Source organism: Colobus angolensis, unplaced genomic scaffold (genome assembly GCF_000951035.1).
Source record: "Colobus angolensis palliatus isolate OR3802 unplaced genomic scaffold, Cang.pa_1.0 Scaffold174, whole genome shotgun sequence".
Classification (NCBI taxonomy): Eukaryota; Metazoa; Chordata; class Mammalia; order Primates; family Cercopithecidae; genus Colobus; species Colobus angolensis.
This window is the reverse complement of record NW_012114866.1, coordinates 267,493-272,733: the sequence shown is the minus strand read 5'-3', so window position 1 is coordinate 272,733 and position 5,241 is coordinate 267,493.

The window sequence follows — 5,241 nt, the reverse complement described above, 5'->3', positions numbered from 1 at the left end:
AGAGGCTTTGAAACAAGTAGCCTATGAGGATTCTTTAGAGAACCTGTATTGAATTTGTGTGGTATATCACTCAGAAAGAACCATGATGGGTTCTATTGATGAATTTTTAAATTAGTGTATTAGACATAAAGCTGGAGATTATATACAGTTATGTGAGTGTCCACATATATGTTTGCGTATATGTTTTCTTTTATTTTCTTTTAATGGATTAAAAAATTAAAATTTATAATCATACAAGGTTATTCTGAAGTGGTAGAATCAAACTCAGTATTAAATCCAAGGGGAATAGACAAATATCATAAAACTCTCATCTGGCATTATCGGGGAGGCAAGTCTAATGTGTTCATGTCTCTTCACACATGGGAAAACATCAGTTTGTCATAGAGCACAGTGTGGAATATGCACAACTGCTCCAAGCCGGAGGTCTCACGCCCTGCCTGGGGCCTCCGAAGGCTGAGAGGATCACGATCTCAGCACACTAGTTGCGACACTGGTTAAATTACACTTTTATTAAATGTAATCCTTCTATAGCATAAGAAATCATTATTTTTTAATTGGAAATATTTTATTTATATAAAAGACTATCATGTAACATACAAGTATAGAGAAAAATAATAATGAAATGAATATCTGTGAACCTACTTACCATATTAAGAAAATAACATTTCCAATACCCCCTTTGGGTTCCCCAAGCACTAATGACAGTTGCATTTTTTCACTTTCTTGAATTTTATGTTTACCTTTATTTCCTCTGGTATTCTTTATAATTTTATCACACAAGGCTATATTATTTACATGTTTCATGGTTTGACTTTAGGTAGTTTTGAACTTTTTAAAATAAAATCATACCAGGTATAGTTTTATGGTACTTGATTTGTTTTCACTGGTCTTTAAGTGTTCAGATAGATAGATAGGTAAGTAGATAGATAGATGGATAGCATTTATTCAAATGAAAGGAAGATTCATGGTCCGTCAAGAAAGAGAAAACATATAATAATGTGAATAGAGAAAGTTAATATAAAGAATAATTAATTATAACAGCATTTGAACAAGGAAATATTGTCTAGTAGAATGTAAGGAGAAGTCTAAATAATACGTGATGACACATATAAGGAATTGCCATTGTTTCCAGGGTGAAGTTGGAGTAGTCAATGGAGAGTCCCTTCACCCCTTGGCCTCACTGAATGTTTAGAAGTTGCTATATTGTTGCGCTTGAAAAACTTGCTTTAAATCCACACTTCAGAGCTCCCCAGAGACTTGTCTTCTGGGCCACTGGTGCAGCTGTTTATGAAGAAATGTCGTGCCACACAGGCTCCACTGCAAATATGGAAAAGGGCAGTATCAGGATAAGCTCATGGCTGCTGAGTTCTCATGGGCCCCAGTTAACTTCAGGAAGTGGGTGCTACAGCAGCAGCCTGAACTACACAATCTGGGCATTGGTGTATCCCTGTATGTCCTCTGGGCCAGACACTGGAGGTGTCATTTCCAAAGCAGATTGGAAGCACTTTTTTGGAATTTCTCTCCAAAGCTTTCTGCTCACAAAGATTGACATCATAACATGTGGCAAAGGAAAAGTATGTAAAGGATCCAGATCTATTTATGTAAACAATCAAGAGTGACTTTGTAGTGGATAACCCAAGGTTGGATAAACAGTGCATCATAAAATATACTTATTCATTTTCTTCTGTTGTACATTTGGAATGATTTTTGTATTTTGATTTTTGTGAACATGTCTCCTAATGCAAATACTCAATAGATTCTCTTTCCTGACAGTATCTTCTGATAGGTGGAATCTCTGGGTTATACAATTTGTGGATCACCAATTCTACTGGGCAATGCCACAGTTATTCAAACTAATTTCACTTATTTATATTTCCACTGACAAGGTAATCATGTTATGCAAAATAATAGAAGTATGGATGATTGTGGCAAGTTAAAGAAATACAAAGAACTCACCCTTACTAGAATCCAAGGCATTTGTGGGAAGAGCAATTCATACATTAAGCACCAAATATGTCAAGTACATTTTGGAAGTCATTGAGAGGAGTGTAACTACTTTCTTGTAGTTTATCAAAATCCCATAATGAGGTTAAGCAGGTAGGAATATAGGCACATTTGCATTTCAGCAAGCATTCAGGCCTAGATGGAATAGAAGGGTATCACCAGCAAGAGGACAGAACTAACATTCTTTAGTGTGTATGAGACAGGATCTCAATCTGTCACCCAGGCTAGAGTCAGTGGCACAACCCCGGCTCAATACAAACTCTGCCTCCTGGGCTCAGGCAATCGTCCAGCCTAAGACTCCCAAGTAGCTGAGATTAGAGGCGTGCACCATCATGCCTGTCTAATTTTTCTATTTTTTTGTGGAGATAGAGTTTCCAGTGTTGCCTAGGCTGACCTCTAACTTCTCAGCTTGACTGATCAAACCACCTAGGCCTCCCAAAGTGCTGGGATTACAGGCATGAGCCACCATGCCACATCCCGAAATCTTTTCTCATGATAACTACTGTCACATAGACTTTACTATCAGAAAAGATAAGACTACCCTCATCCTTTGGGTTTTAGCTTAGGTATTGTTTCTTTTAGGAAGACTTTTAGGATAACTGTCCCTTCCTTTCTATCAACTATTAAACCATGAGCTCCTTAAGGACTTAGTCTTGTTTTTTATTTACACTTTTAAAAAATTTACTTTAATTTTTGGGATACATATGCAGAACGTGCAGGTTTGTTACTATTTTGGCTCCAATCTTTACCAGTAAGGAGAGTTCATAGTAGACACTCATTTTGTGAGTGATCAGAATAGCGTGCATATGAGACCCTCTGAGACATTCTGTGCTTTGAAAAGAAGAGCTGCACTGCGCACTAGGATTTCCACAATGCCTTTGTTATGGGGTTTGGCTGAGCATGCTCACAGGCTTTTTCTCATGTCATTGATAGAGAGTTGGACAGTATGGTAGATGTAGGACAGTGTGCATATTAGTATTCAAAAAAATGGACTAAATCCTGCACAATGCTTGAAAGATTTGTGAATTTTCAATCAATTCTGCCAGCATGCAAGAAGCATCCCCCAAAAATATTATATGTAATTTGGCAGCTTAGGAACATACTTTGGCAATGTATGTCATGTCACTGAAAGGACAACAGTTTTCAGAGACTGTCTGGTTTCAAACCCTAGCTCTCCTACTTCATTAGAGTATGCCTATGGGCAAATTATTAAAGTTCCTTGTTCTTACATTTCTCAATCTTTAAATCAGTTTAAAGTATCATTTACCTCATCAGGTTGTTGTAAGAATTAAATAAGTTAGAGTATGTGAAGCACTTAGAACAGTTTTTATCACAGAGTTGGTAATCAATAAATGTCTGACATTTTCACTTGAATGACAGGGTATTTTTTAGTTAGGCAACCTATCCTGCATGGTAACACAATTGTAGTAAAATAGATAATAACTTTTTCGGTTACTAGCACTAAAATTTGCAACTATTTTTTATTCTTTTTTATGCATCTCATAAGTTGCTTATTGTTTATTTCTGTCTAATACAGGGCAGTCTACAAAATATAGAATTGAATTTTTACTGAGAAGTGAGAATGCTAGAAAATCTTTCTTCTTTACACTTAGCTAGATAATATGCAACATTTTAAGAAGTGTTTGAAGCAGTTTTCAAAGAACAACATTTCTGGAAAAGTCTGCATATAAGTATCTATGATTACCTTTACTTAACTTTATTGGATGTATTTTTTGAAGCATAATGCTGATCAAATGACACCTCAGAAAACATACTAATTTGCAATGCCATGGACTGATTAAAAAGACAGCCACTTCATCTTTTTCTAGGATATGTTGGCTTTTATAAATTTTATAAATTTTAAATATCTGTTAATATATAAATGGTGATTTTTATATAGATTTTTACTTTTTCAACTTCTAGCAAGGTTTGTAATTTTCAGTTTATTATGACCTAAATCCCCAAACATTAGATAATTTATGAATTCATTAAATCATGGTAAATGACAACAAAATCTATTAGTATGGCAACTGTGTTAAAAATAACTTTCATGCACTGTTAAAGGTAATTATGCACATAATTACTGTGTAAATAGCAGCCAGGTGCCATGGCTCATGCCTGTAATACCAGCACTTTGGGAGGCTGAGATGGGCGGATCACCTGATGTCAGGAGTTCGAGACCAGCCTAGCCAACTTGGTGAAACCTTATCTCGACTAAAAATACCCAAATTAGCCGGTCGTGGTGGCAGACACCTGTAATCCCAGCTATGTGGGAGTCTGAGGCAGGAGAATCACTTGAACCTGGGAGACAGAGGTTGCAGTGAGCCAAGATCATGCCATTACACTCCAGCCTGGGTGGCAGAGGGAGACAACATCTCAAAAAAAGTAATAATAATTATTATTATTGTGTAAATAATTATTATATAATTTTAAAAATATGAATACATAACATTGATGTACATAGTTATGTACATGTATATGTAAATATCAGTTTTAAAATTATTGAAAAAGGGGATGAATAAAAAGTAGATTTTATTTTCATATAACACAATCATGAAATAGTCATAAAATAGTAAAAATAAGAAAAACAGGCTAATACAACTAATTCTATCAAACATTATATATACAATTATGTGAAACACAATTGAGTTCCTTGCTGTACTTTTTTAAACCAGAGAGTTACACAGTATAGATGTGTTGGTAATCCCAGTTAATGTTTTATCTTTGAACATATTCAGATAAATAATGGCTAGGCACTGGAGCAATTATAATTTTAAAACAGTGAGAAACAAAATTTTAAAGTTAGCATGTGGCCCAGTGCAGTGACTCACACTTGTAATCCCAGTACTCTGGGACGCAGAGGTGGGCAGATCACCTGAGGTCAGGAGTTCAAGATCAGCCTGAGCAACATGGTGAAACCCCGTCTCTACTAAAAGTACAAAAATCAGCTGGGTTTAGTGGTGGGTGCCTGTAATCCCAGCTACTTGGGAGGCTGAGGCAGGAGGATCACTTGAACTCGAGAGGCAGAGGTTGCAGTGAGCTGAGACCGAGCCATTCCACTCCAGCCTGGGCTACAGAGTGAGATACCATCTCAAAAAAAACAAAACACAAAAAACAAAAAAAAGCAATTAGCATGTGACAATATTTAATGAAATAATTGTTATAGTTAAAATATTTCTTTGAATAACCTATGTTAAGTCAACTTTCTTGCCTCTCATTCCAAACTTGTCTCTTGAG